Source organism: Theropithecus gelada, chromosome 15 (assembly GCF_003255815.1).
Source record: "Theropithecus gelada isolate Dixy chromosome 15, Tgel_1.0, whole genome shotgun sequence".
Classification (NCBI taxonomy): Eukaryota; Metazoa; Chordata; class Mammalia; order Primates; family Cercopithecidae; genus Theropithecus; species Theropithecus gelada.
In genome coordinates, this window is record NC_037683.1 from 65,876,258 (window position 1) to 65,890,916 (window position 14,659).

General features: G+C 39.9%; 1 protein-coding gene across 2 annotated transcripts in view; it reads right to left on the reverse strand.

Moving 5' to 3' along the window:
* The window catches only part of CCDC171 (coiled-coil domain containing 171), a 398,142-nt gene that overhangs the window by 215,377 nt on the left and 168,106 nt on the right, over positions 1–14,659 (reverse strand). The gene's annotated exons all lie outside the window — the stretch shown is intronic.

Genomic DNA, 14,659 nt, shown 5'->3' on the forward strand with positions numbered 1-14,659 from the left:
TCTTTAAAAAGACTGAATGTTTTTTACCTTAGAACAAAGATAACATGAAAAGCCACACAGTTATTATTAAAAACTTAGTAATGGCATACATGCACCACAGTTTTCCTGGGGCTAAGAAGAAAAAGGGTCAGTGATGCTATTAATTTGTAATCCCAGTATTTAAAATGGGTTTAATTTTTAGCAAGTTCTCAAAAACAAAAAACAAGAAGTACAAAAAGATAAAAACATACTTCTGCCTCATAACAAACATCTTCTTTCACTTCAGAATTTTCAGAATATTTACTAAACAGATTTCCCCAAGATTCCGTCATTTCAATTTCCTGCTTGGCTAAAATAATTAAGATACTTCTCATAATTTAACATGATTCAAAGGACAATGAGTCAATTACAAATCAAAGCTGAACTGATATTCCTGCTACCTGTCCTATGATGAAAATATCCTGTTGTGAATTGCTTAAATTATGGAATATACAAATAATTAAATATTACTCAGAACTTAAAAATCATTCTCTAAAAGAATATTAATAGAAATGGAAAAACCCTCAAAAAGTAAAACTTTTTAAAAAATGAAATTATGACACTGTATCATAAGCAAAGTACAGTATCACTTCTGTGAGTTTTCCTGTAAAAGATATACAAGCTGAACCTAATCATGAGGAAACACCAGACAAATCAAAACTAAGGGATATTCTACAAATAACTGGCCTGCAATCTTCAAGAAAGCCAAGATCGTGGCAAAGAAAAGACTGAGGAACTCTTCCATACAGGAGACTAAAAAAACATGATTAAATGCAACACATAATTCTAAACTACATCCTTTTGCTATATAAAGAACGCCGTTGGGACAACTAGGGAAAGTTTCATGGTATCTGAAAGACAGTAATGTATCCATGTTGATTTCCTAATGTTGACAGTTGCATTCTGGTTATACAGGAGAATAACCAGAATGCAACTTTGAAATGCACACTAAAATATGCAGTCTTTGAAATGCACACTAAAACAAGAGGGAGTGGCACAGCATCATACTATCAACCAGCTCTCAAACTGTTCAGCAAAAAGAAAAGCTCTTTGTTATGTACTTGCCACTTTTCTGTAAGTCCGATGTTATATCAACTTGACTTTTAAATGATGATATAAACTTACGTACTCTATGATATTATCAATATCATTTGTAAGTCTATTAGTGGATGGATAGGAGGAAAGGAGGAAGGTGGGAGGGAGGTAGGGAGGGGAAATACATATTCAAATGTTAACAATAACTACTCCTAATACACAGCAATGAAAAAGAATGAAATCATATCCTTTGCAGCAACATGGACACAGCTGGAGGCCGTTGTTATTAGTCTGTTTTCACACTGCTGATAAAGACACACCCGGGACTGGGCAATTTACAAAAGAAACAGGTTTATTGGGCTTACAGTTCCACATGGCTTAGGAAGCCTCACAATCATGGTGGAAGACGAAAGGCACGTCTCACATATGGCAGTGGCAGACAGAAAATAAGACTCAAGCAAAACAGGTTTCCCCTTATCAAACCATCAAATCTTGTGAGACTTATTCACTACCACAGTAAGACGGAAACCAACCCCATGATTCAATTATCTCCCACTGGGTCCCTCCCACAACACATGGGAATTATGGGAGTACAAATCAGAGATTTCGGTGGGGACACAGCCAAACCATATCATTCCACCCTGACTCCCTCCCAAATCTCACGTCCTCACATTTCAAAACCAATCATGCCTTCCCAACAGTCCCCCAAAGTCTTAACTCATTTCAGCATTAACTCAAAAGTCCACAGTCCAAAGTCTCATCTGAGACAAGGCAAGTCCCTTCACCTATGAGCCTGTAAAATTAAAAGCAAGTTAGTTACTTCCTAGATACAATGTGGGTACAGGCATTGGGTAAATACGGCCATTCCAAATGGGAGGAATTGGCCAAAACAAAGGGGTTACAGGCCCCATGAAAGTCCAAAATCCAGGAGGGCAGTGAAACGTTAAAGCTCCAGAATGATCTCCTTTGACTTCATGTCTCATATCCAGGTCACGCTGATGCAAGAGGTGGGTTCCCATGATCCTGGGCAGCTCCGCCCCTGTGGCTTTGCAGGGTACAGCCTCCCTCTGGCTGTTTTCAAGGGCTGGCATTGAGTGTCAGTGGCTTTTCCAAGTGAACAGTGCAAGCTGTCAGTGGATCTACCATTCTGGGGTCTGGAGGACAGTGGCCCTCTTCTCACAGCTCCACCAGGCAGGTGCCCCAGTAGCGACTCTGTGTGGGGGCTCCTCCCCGACATTTCCCTTTCGCACCACCCTAGCAGAAGTTCTCCATAAGAGCCCCACACCTGGCCGGGCGCGGTGGCTCAAGCCTGGGCGACAGAGCGAGACTCTGTCTCAAAAAAAAAAAAAAAGAGCCCCACACCTGCAGCAAACTTCTGCCTGGGTATCCTGGCATTTCCATACATCTTCTGAAATCTAGGCAGAGGTTCCCAAACCCTAATTCTTGACTTCTGTGCACTCGTTGGCTCAACACCACGTGGAAGTTGCCAAGGCTTGGGGCTTACACCTCTGAAGCCATGGCCCAAGCTCTACCTTGGCCCCTTTCAGCCCCACGGCTGGAGCAGCTGGGACGCAGGGAATCAAGCCCCTAGGCTGGCCACAGCATGGGGGACCCTGGGACTGGTCAACTAAACCATTTTCTCCTAAGCCTCCAGGCCTGTGATGGGAAGGGCTTCCATGAAGACCTCTGACATGACCTGGAGACATTTTCCCCATTGTCTTGGGGATTCAGCTAATCGTTACTTATGCAAATTTCTGCAACCCACTTGAATTTCTCCTCAGAAAATGGGTTTTTCTCTCTATCATATTGTCAGGCTGCACATTCCTGAACTTTTATGCTCTGCTTCCCTTATAAAACTAAATGCCTTTAACAGTACCCAAGTCACCTCTTGAATGCTTTGCTGCTTAGAAATTTCTTCCACCAGATACCTTAAATCATCTCTCTCAAGTTCAAAGTTCCACAAATCTCTAGGGCAGGGGCAAAACACCGCCACTCTATTTGCTAAAACGTAACAAGTTTACGTTTAAGCAAGTCTTACGAGATCTGATGGCTTGATAAGGGGAAACCCATTCCGCTTCATTCTCCTTCTCTCTCTTGCTGCCACCATGTGAGACGTGCCTTTCACCTTCCACTGTAATTGTGAGGCCTCCTCAGCCATGTGGAACTATAAGTCAAATAAACCTCTTTCTTTTGTAAATTCCTTCCTTGTAAAGACAAGGACATGAGATTTGGGAGGGAGTCAGGGTGGAATGATATGGTTTGGCTGTGTCCCCACCCAAATCTCTACTCCAATACCCTTCAAGTTCCTCATCTCCATCTGAGACCACCTCAGCCTGGACCTTATTCATGTATCTATCAGGCTTTCAGGCAAAGCCATTCAGTAAGACTCTAGGAAGTTCCAAGCTTTCCCACATTTTCCTGTCTTCTTCTGAGCCCTCCAAACTGTTTCAGCCTCTGCCTGTTTCCCAGTTCCAAAGTCGCTTCCACATTTTCAGGTATCTTTTCACATTTTCAGGTATATTTTCAGCAACGCCCCACTCTACTGGTACCAATTTACTGTATTAGTCCATTTTCACATTGCTGATAAAGAAATACCTGAGACTGAGCAACTTACAAAAGAAAGAGGTTTATTGGACTTATAGTTCCACATGGCTAAGGAGGCCTCACAATTACAGTGGAAGGTGAAAGGCACATCTCATATGGTGGCAGCAAGAGAGAGAAGGAGAATGAAGCGGAATGGGTTTCCCCTTATCAAGCCATCAGATCTTATAAGACTTATTCACTGTCATGAGAACAGTATGTGGGAAACCACCCCCATGATTAAATTATCTCCCACCAGGTCTCTCCCACAACATGCCAGAATTATGGGAGTACAGTTCGGGATGAGATTTGGGTGGGGACATAGAGTCAAACTATTAATAGCCATTATCATAAGCAAATTAACACAGGAACAGAAAAACAAATACCACATTTTTACTTGTAAGTGGGAGCTAAGCATTGGGTATACATGGACATAAAGATGGGAACAGACACAGGGGACTACTAGAGCAGGGAGTGAAAGAGGTGGGTAAGGGCTGAAAACCTACCTATTGGGTACTATGCTTATTACCTGGGTGATGGACTCATTCGTATCCCAAACCTCAGCATTACACAATATACCCATGTAACAAATTGGCACATGTACTCCCTGATCTAAAATAAAAGTTGAAATCATTAAAAAAGAAAAAGTAACAGTAACCATTCTTGTGTGAGCTGAGTGATAGAAAAATATTTTTTGTTTCTGTTATTTTTATTCTTTTCTATTTTTTTCAAGTTTTCTGAATTGACCGGTTTTCCTTTGTAATGGTAGGGTGGGGCAGTAGATGTGGAGGTAATAAGTGATATTTGCTTTTTAGAAAGTGAATCCTCTCTATGTTAGGTTTGTTGATTAGTGGATTCATCTACAAACCATCCCTTCTCTGTTGCCACCTTCTAGCTAGCCAGCCAGGAATAACCATGTGATTCAGGTTCAGGTCAATGAAACAAGAAGAGAAGACTGCTGGGTGAGCTTCTGGGAAAGTTTTTGCCTTCCTGACATAAAGGAATATATTCAGCAGCCATATCACTTCACATCTGTAACAGCTTTCTTGAGATATAATTAAACATCATACAGTTTGCCCATTTCAAGTATACAAATCAATGTTTTTTAGTATAATCACGGAGTTGTGCAACTATAACCACAACCAATTTTAAAACATTTTTATCAACCCCAAAAGAAACTCTATATCCATTAGCAGTCACTTCCCATACTCCCTTAACCCCCACTCCAGCCCTGGGCAACCACTAATCTGCTTTCTTTCTCTAGATTTGTCTACTCTAGACATTTCAAATAAATGGAATCATGCAATATGTGATCTTTTGTCACCATCCTCTTTCACTTTGCATAATGTCTTCAGGGATCATTCACTTTATAGCATGTAGCAGTACTTTATTCCTTTTTATTTTCTTTATTCCTTTTTTATTAGTTTATTACTTTATTCCTTTTTTGTTCATCATTTAGATATCTATCCATTAATCAGTTGATAGACATCTGGGTTTTCTTTTCACTTTTTGACTCACGCATACTGATGCTATGACCATTTGTAAATGTATCCAATTCACAAACACTTGAATTGGTTTGTGTTTGTATGAATGTATGCTTTCATTTCTCTTTCTCTTGGATACATTCCTAGGAGTGAATTTCTGGCTCATACGATAACTCTATGCTTAACTTTTTAAGGAACTTCCAGACTCTTTTCCAAAGCATCCGTATCCTTTTCATTCCCACCAACAATGTATGAATGCCTTCACATTTTGCCCTTCCCTCTTCCTTCTTGCAAAAATGCAATCCTGATGCCTGAAAGTAGAGTAGCCAGCTTAAAACTAAGAGGCACAAACACGAACACATTAAGGATAGCAGAGAAGAAAGACCCAGTCTAGATTTCTACTTACCTCTAGACTTTCTTTTATTTGGGAGGAAAAATTCCTATTTGATTAAGGTATTTTAAATAGGGTCATCCAATAATTACAAAGAAGGCAAACCTCTTCCAAACATACAATGTCATTCTATTCAGAGAATAAACTTCTCCTTGATCTTTATATACTAATTTATAACAGAACCATCTTTTTAAAATTTATAGCTACATATAATATTTAAATTACCTTGAAATTATAAGATAAACCAATGTATTTCCATCTGATCTTATTTTTTATAAAATGTATTATTCTGTTAATGCAATAAATATTAATAATGACCAATATATGAACTAAGCAAAGTAAGCAAACCAGTAATCAAAGACTCTTCTAAGTACTTTAAAAATGTATTCATTCAGTCTTGTAAATAACTCTATGAGATAGGTAAAACTACTTTCCCCCATTTTATAAATAAAGAAATTGACGCACACAGGATCTAAATAACTTGCCCAAGGTCACACAGCTAGTGTCAGAACCAGCATTCAAAGTCAGGCAGAATTCCTACTTAACCCTAAAGTATTGCCTCCCCTGTAGAGCAGCTTAGCAATTTTAGGATAGAAGATTAATAAATAGTAGCCTGAAAATGTATAAAGGAGTATGTGTGTGTATGTGCATGTGTGCATGCATGCTCATTTATGTTATACTCTACTCTCACAGTGAAATGAGTAATAAGGGGACAACTATTTTTTAGCACCCACCAAATGCCAGGTATTATATACAATGCTCAACAAGTATTATCTCACTAAATCCTCGTAACAGCCAGGAAGAAGACAATATCTTCATTTATAGGCAAAGAATCTGAGACCCAGTAAAGTTAAATAACGTGCCCAGTTTCACACAACTGATAATTAGATAAATGATAACTAGATTTGGATACAAAATCAAATCTGCTCTGTTCAAAGCTAATGCTCTCTCTACCATACAATAAAGTTTACCTGTTTAGGTTATTCATATGCTAAATTGGAAACTCCACATGACTATATAAGCTCTTATGGTTTTATATTTATCACTCTCATTATTATCTCTTTGTAACTACTCATACGCTTTAACTTTCTGAAAATACGTTCCCATCCTTTCTGCCAAAATACCTGAAATTTCTACTACAAAAATATAACTTAAAAGGAAAACACATGATCCTGGAAAAATATTACATAAACAAACCCCTCCAGAGAGGGTCCACACTGATAATTTCATGTTAGTCCAATAATATTCCATTATCTACCTGTCTGGACCATATTCCTTCCAGTATTTCTCATGACTGTGATATATCAGTAATTCTCTCCCTTTATTAACAATCACTTACTCTTCTCAGAGTAGTGTTTCTTAGCCAACAAACATTTAAAACTTCCCCTAAAAAAAAAGTTTGCCTGAACTTGCTATTTCCTCTAGCTGTTAGAGGCATAGCCAGGTCTAATATCAAAGGCACCTCTGCTCCTAGATTTAGGCAAGCATGTAAAGACACCACCTTCTACTTGGTAAATCTTACCTATGCATGTCTTTATCAGGGTCTTAATTACTGTGTCAATATTTTAACACTGAAAGTGTTGTAAGGGGCCACTTTTGGAATGTGCTCAGAGGAAATTACTGCCTGGTTTTATAAAACTTCTGCAATTTGACCCCATGCCAATGATGCATCTTTCTTCCAATATGAATAATGGAAAATATCCTTTATTAATCACTATCTATAAGCCAGGTCTGCTAGGCATGGATTTTCATTCTCATCCCTTTAATGTCTGTTCTTTCCATTCTGTGTTTATTCCCACCTCTGCATCTCTGCTTAACCATGCCCTTAGTCTGAATGCCATCTCTCCTCTCTAACCTGCCATCATTCTAAGCCTAGCTAAATCACAAGTTCCTCCCTGAAGCCTTCCCTATACTCATAAGCCCACACTGAGCAGCACCTTCTGTAGATTCTCGTAGCATTAAAAGCTGTACCTCTTCATTTCATCCTTAATTATATTCTGCTTGAAGTCGCTCATGAGTTGTCATTCTTGTTCTCTAACAATTGTGCATATTTTCTATAGTATCAGACCAATTTACACATTTTATCTCCTAGAATATATATATAACACAGTGACAAGAAAAAATGCATGAAATAAATTAATAACGTAAACAAGATGATAGCTTAAGAAACCAATCTACTTTTAAGCGTCATACTTACAAAGAGTATTGGTAACATAAATCTCCTGTTTCTTTTCTTTATATATATATACTTTAAGTTCTGGGGTATATGTGCACAATGTGCAGGTTTGTTATATAGGTATACATGTGCCGTGTTGGTTTGCTGCACCATCAATTCATCATTTACATTAGGTATTTCTCCTAATGCTATCCCTCTCCCAGTCCGCACCCCCGACAGGCCCTGGTGTGTGATGTTCCCCTTCCTGTGTCCATGTGTTCTCACTGTTCAACTGCTACTTATTAGTGAGAACATGTGCTGTTTGGTTTTCTGTCCTTGTGATAGTTTGCTCAGAATGATGGTTTCCAGCTTCATCCATGATCCTGCAAAGGACATGAACTCATCTCTTTTTGTGGCTGCATAGTATTTCATAGTGTATATGTGCAACATTTTCTTTATCCAGTCTATTATTGATGGACATTAGGGTTGGTTCCAAGTCTTTGCTATTGTGAATAGTGCCACAATAAACATACGTGTGCATGTGTCTTTATAGCAGCATGACTTATGATCCTTTGGGTATATACCCAGTAATAGAATTACTTGGGTCAAATGGTATTTCTAGTTCTAGATCCTTGAGGAATCGCCACACTGTCTTCCACAATGGTTGAACTAATTTACACTCCCACCAACAGTGTCAAAGCATTTCTATTTCTCCGCATCCTGTCCAGCATCTGTTGTTTCCTGACTTTTTAATGATCGCCATTCTAACTGCTGTGAGATGGTAACTCATTGTGGTTTTGATTTGCATTTCTCTGATGGCCAGTGATGATGAGCATTTTTTCATGATTGTTGGTTGCATAAATGTCTTCTTTTGAGAAGTGTCTGTTCATATCCTTTGCCCACTTTTTGATGGGGTTGTTTTTTTCTTGTAAATTCTTGTAAGTTCTTCAAATTTCTTGTAAGTTCTTCATAGATTCTGGATATTAGCCCTTTGTCACATGGATAAATTGCAAAAATTTTCTCCCATTCGGTAGGTTGCCTGTTTACTCTCATGATAGTTTCTTCTGCTCTGCAGAAGCTCTTCAGTTTAATTAGATCCCATGTGTCTATTTTAGCTTTTGTTGCCATTGCTTTTGGTGTTTTAGTCATGAAGTCTTTGCCCATGCCAATGTCCTGAATGGTATGGCCTAGGTTTTCTTTTAGGGCTTTTAGGTCTTACATTTAAGTCTTTAGTCCATCTTGAGTAAATTTTTGTGTAAGGTATAAGGAAGGGATCCGGTTTCAGCTTTCTGCATATGGCTAGCCAGTTTTCCCAGCACCATTTATTAAATACGGAATCCTTTCCCCATTGCTTGTTTTTGTCAGGCCTGTCAAAGATCAGATGGTTGTAGATGTGTGGTGTTATTTCTGAGGCCGCTGTTCTGTTCCATTGGTCTATGTATCTGTTTTGGTACCAGTACCATGCTGTTTTGATTACTGTAGTCTTGTAGTATGAAGTCAGGTAGCGTGATGCCTCCAGCTTTGTTCTTTTTCCTTAGGATCATCTTGGCTATGTGGGCTCTTGTTGGTTCCATATGAAATTTAAAGTAGTTTTTCCCAATTCAGTGAAGAAAGTCAATGGCAGCTTGATGTGGATAGCACTGAATCTATAAATTACTTTGGGCAGTATGGCCATTTTCACAATATTGATTCTTCCTACCCATGAGCATGGAATGTTTTTCCATTTGTTTGTGTCCTCTTTTACTTCCTTAAGCAGTGGTTTGTAGTTCTCCTTGAAGAGGTCCTTCACATCCCTTGTAAGTTGGATTCCTAGGTATTTTATTCTCTTTCTAGCAACTGGAAGTGCATGGGAGATCACTCATGATTTGGTTCTCTGTTTGTCTGTTACTGGTGTATAGGAATGCTTGTGATTGTTGCGCATTGATTTTGTATCCTGAGACTTTGCTGAAGTTGATTCTCAGCTTAAGGAGATTTTGGCTGAGACGATGGGGTTTTCTAAATATACAGACATGTCGTCTGCAAACAGAGGCAATTTGACTTCCTCTCTTCCTAATGGAATACCCTTTCTTTTTCTTGCCTGATTGCCCTGGCCAGAACTTAAAATGCTATGTTGAATAAGAGTGGTGAGAGAGGGTATCCTTGTCTTGTGCTGCTTTTCAAAGGGAATGCTTTCAGTTTTTGCCCATTCAGTATGATATTGGCTGTGGGTTTGTCATAAATAGCTCTTATTATTATGAGACACATTCCATCGATACCTAGTTTATTGAGAGTTTTTAGCATGAAGGGCTGCTGAATTTTGTCGAAGGCCTTTTCTGCATCTATTGAGATAATCATATGGTTTTTGTCTTTGGTTCTGTTTATGTGATGGATTTTGTTTATTAATTTGCCTATGTTGAACCAGGTTTGCATCCCAGGGATGAAGCCGACTTGATCGTGGTGGATAAGCTTTTTGATGTGCTGCTGGATTCGGTCTGCCAGTATTTTATTGAGGATTTTCACACTGATGTTCATCAGGGATATTGGTCTAAAATTCTCTTTTTTTGTTGTATCTCTGCCAGGCTTTGGTATCAGGATGATGCTGGCCTCATGAAATGAGTTAGGGAGGATTCTCTCTTTTTCTACTGATTGGAATAGTTTCAGAAGGAATGGTACCAGCTCCTCTTTGTACGTCTAGTAGAATTCAGTTGTGAATCCATCTGGTCCTGGGCTTTTTTCAGTTGGTAGGCTATTAATTATTGCCTCAATTTCAGAACCTGTTACTGATCTATTCAGAGATTCACCTTCTTCCTGGTTTAGTCTTGGGAGGGTGTATGTGTCCAGGAATTTATCCATTTGTTCTAGATTTTCTAATTTATTTTTGTAGAGGTGTTTATAGTATTATCCAATGGTAGTTTGTATTTGTGTGGGATCAGTGGTGATATTCCCTTTATCATTTTTTATTGCATCTATTTGATTCTTCTCTCTTTTCTTCCTTATTAGTCTTGCTAGTGGTCTATTTTGTTGATCTTTTCAAAAAACCAGCTCCTGGATTCATTGATTTTTTGAAGGGTTTTTTGTGTCTCTATCTCCTTCAGTTCTGCTCTGATCTTAGTTATTTCTTGCCTTCTGCTAGCCTTTGAATTTGTTTGCTCTTGCTTCTCTAGTTCTTTTAATTGTGATGTTAGGGCACTGATTTTGATCTTTCCTGCTTTCTCTTGTGGGTGTTTAGTGCTATAAATTTCCCTCTACTTACTTCCTTAAATGTGTCCCAGAGATTCTGGTACGCTGTGTCTTTGTTCTCATTGGTTTCCAAGAACATCTTTATTTCTGCCTTCATTTTGTTATTTACCCAGTAGTCATTCAGGAGCCGGTTGTTCAGTTTCCATGTAGTTGTGCGATTTTGAATGAGTTTCTTCTTTTTTTTTTTTTTTTTTTGAGATGGATTCTCGCTCTGTTGCCCAGGCTGGAGCGCAGTGGCGGGATCTCAGCTCACTGCAAGCTCCACCTCCCCCATTTATGCCATTCTCCTGACTCAGCCTCCCGAGTAGCTGGGACTATAGGCGCCTGCCACCTCGCCCGGCTAGTTTTTTGTATTTAGTAGAGACGGGGTTTCACCGTGTTAGCCAGGATGGTCTCAATCTCCTGACCTCGTGATCCGCCCGTCTCGGCCTCCCAAAGTGCTGGAATTACAGGCTTGAGCCACCGCACCTGGCTTTGAGTGAGTTTCTTAATCCTGAGTTTTAATTTGATTGCACTGTGGTCTGAGAGACAGTTTGTTGTGATTTCAGTTCTTTTACATTTGCTGAGGAGTGTTTTATTTCCAATTATGTGGTCAATTTTAGAATAAGTGTGATGCGGTGCTGAGAAGAATATATTCTGTTGATTTGAGCTGGAGAGTTCTGTAGATGTCTATTAGGTCTGCTTGGTCCAGAGCTGAGTTCAAGTCCTGGATATCCTTGTTAATTTTCTGTCTCGATCTGTCTAATATTGACAGTGGAGTGTTAAAGTCTCCTATTATTATTGTGTGGGACTCTAAGTCTCTTTGTAGGTCTCTAAGGACTTGCTTTATGAATCTGGGTGCTCCTGTATTGGGTGCATATATATTTAGGATAGTTAGCTCTTGTTGAATTGATCCCTTTACCATTATGTAATGGCCTTCTTTGTCTCTTTTGATCTTTGCTGGTTTAATGTCTGTTTTATCAGAGACTAGGATAGCAACCCCTGCCTTTTTTGATTGCCATTTGCTTGGTAGATCTTCCTCCATCCCTTTATTTTGAGCCTATCTGCATCTTTGCATGTGAAATGGTTCTCCTGAATACAGCATACCAATGGGTCTTGACTCTTTATCCAATTTGCCAGTCTGTGTCTTTTACTTGAGGCATTTAACCCATTTACATTTAAGGTTAATATTGTTATGTGTGAATTTGATCCTGTCATTATGATGCTAACTGGTTATTCTGCCCATTAGTTGATGCATTTGCTTCATAGCGTTGATGGTCTTTACAATTTGGCATGTTTTTGCAGTGGCTGGTACCTGTTCTTCCTTTCCATGTTTAGTGCTTCCTTCAGGAGCTCTTGTAAGGCAGACCTGTTGGTGACAAAATCTCTCAGCATTTGCATGTCTGTAAAGGATTTTATTTCTCCTTCATTTAAGAAGCTTAGTTTGGCTGTATATGAAATTCTGAGTTGAAAATTATTTTCTTTAAGAATGTTGAACATTGGCCTCCCACTCTCTTCCGGCTGTAAGGTTTCTGCCAAGAGATCCGCTGTTAGTCTGATGGGCTTCCCTTTGTGGGTAACCCAACCTTTCTCTCTGGCTGCCCTTAACATTTTTTCCTTTACTTCAACATTGGCGAATCTGAGAATTATGTGTCTTGGGGTTGCTCTTCTCAAGGAGTATCTTTGTAGTGTTCTCTGTACTTCCTGAATTTGAATGTTGGCCTGCCTTGCTAGGTTGGGGAAGTTCTCCTGGATAATATCCTGAAGAGTGTTTTCTAAGTTCATTCCACTCTCCTCATCACTTTCAGGTACACCAATCAAACGTAGATTTGGTCTTTTCACACAGTCCCATATTTCTTGGAGGCTTTGTTCATTTGTTTTACTCTTTTTTCTCTAATCTTGTCTTCTCATTTTATTTCATTAATTTGATCTTCAATCATGGATATCCTTTCTTCCGCTTGATCAAATTGGCTATTGAAGCTTGTGTATGCTTCATGAATTTCTCATGCTGTGTTTTTTAACTGCATCAGGTCATTTATGTTCTTCTCTACACTGGTTATTCTAGTTAGCACTCCTTTAACCTTTTTTCAAGATTTTTAGCTTCCTTGCAATGGGTTAGAACATTCTCCTTTAGCTCGAAGAAGTTTGTTATTACTCATCTTCGGAACCCTACATCTGTCAACTCGTCCAAGTCATTCTCCATCCAATTTTGTTCCCCTGCTGGCGAGGAGTTGTGATCTTTCGGAGAAGACGTGTTCTGGTTTTGGGAATTTTCAGCCTTTCTGCTCTGGTTTCTCCCCATCTTTGTGGTTTTCTCTACCTTTGGTCTTTGATGTTGGTGACTTATGGATGGGGTTTTGGTGTGGATGTCCTTTTTGTTGATGTTGAAGCTATTCCTTTCTGTTTGTTAATTTTCCTTCTAATGGGCACCTCAATCTCAGATCTGGTGGAGTTTGCCAGACGTCCAGTCCAGACCCTGTCTGCCTGGGTATCAGCAGTGGAGGCTATAAAACAGCAAGTATTGCTGCCTTATCCTTCCTCTGGAAGCATCATCCCAGAGGGGCACCTGCCAGATGCCAGCCAGAGTTCTCCTGTAAGAGTTGTCCGTCAGCCCCTGCTGGGAGGTGTCTCCCAGTCAGGCTACGCGGTGGTCATGGACCCACTTGAGGAGGCAGTCTGCCTATTATTAGAGCTCAAATGTGCTGGGAGAACCACTGCTCTCTTCAGAGCTGTCACGCAGGGACGTTTAAGTCTGCAGAAGCTGTGCCCACAGCTGCCCCTTCCCCCACGGGCTTTGTCCCAGGAAAATGACGGTTTTTATCTATAAGTCCCTGACTAGGGCTGCTGCCTTTTGATCAGATATGCCATGTCCACAGAGCTGGAATCTACAGAGGCAGTCAGTCCTGGCGAGCTGCGGTGGGCTCCGCCCAGTTCACACTTCCCAGCAGCTTTGTTTACACTGTGAGCATAAAACCACCTACTCAAGCCTCAGCAATGGTGGACGCCCCTCCTCCCACCAAGCTCCAGCATCCCAGGTCGTTCACAGACTGCTGCGCTAGCAACAAGGATTTCAAGTCAATGGATCTTAGATTGCTGGGCTCCATGGGCATGGGACCCGCCGAGCCAGGCACTGGAGAGAATCTCCTGGCCTGCCAGTTGTGAAGATTGTGGAAAAAGCGGAGTATTTGAGCGGAAGTGTACCATTCCTGCCAGTACAGTCTCTCACAGCTTCCCTTGGCTAGGAAAGGGAAATCCCCCGACCCCTTGCACTTCCCGGATGAGGTGACGCCCCGCCCTGCTTCAGCTCACCCTCCGTGGGCTGTACTCACTGTCCAACCAGTCTGAATGAGATGAACAAGGTACCTCAGTTGGAAACGCAGAAATCACCCATCTTCTGCATAGATCTTGCTAGAGTTGCATACTGGAGCTGTTCCTATTTGGCCATCTTGGAAGCACTCAAATCACCTGTTTCTTAAACCAAATCTAAAACTATTTCTAAGCTCTTTCAAGAATGTCCAGTTCTGCTTTAAAGTTATAATACCAAAATTCTTAAAATATATTTAGTTCAGAATTTTATTTCAGACTCCAAACCCAGTATCTTGAGGTTCTGCCAACACATTAAATATGCACATTGCTTACCAACATCAATGGCCATAACTTAAAAATAATCTTTAAGTTTCCTACTACAAAAGTCTAGGTTTACATATTTGAAATCACAATGTATGATCTATATTTGCACAGTGGAAATGTCTAATTAAATCCCAAATTATCATTACATCCAGGCTTACATTTCATTAA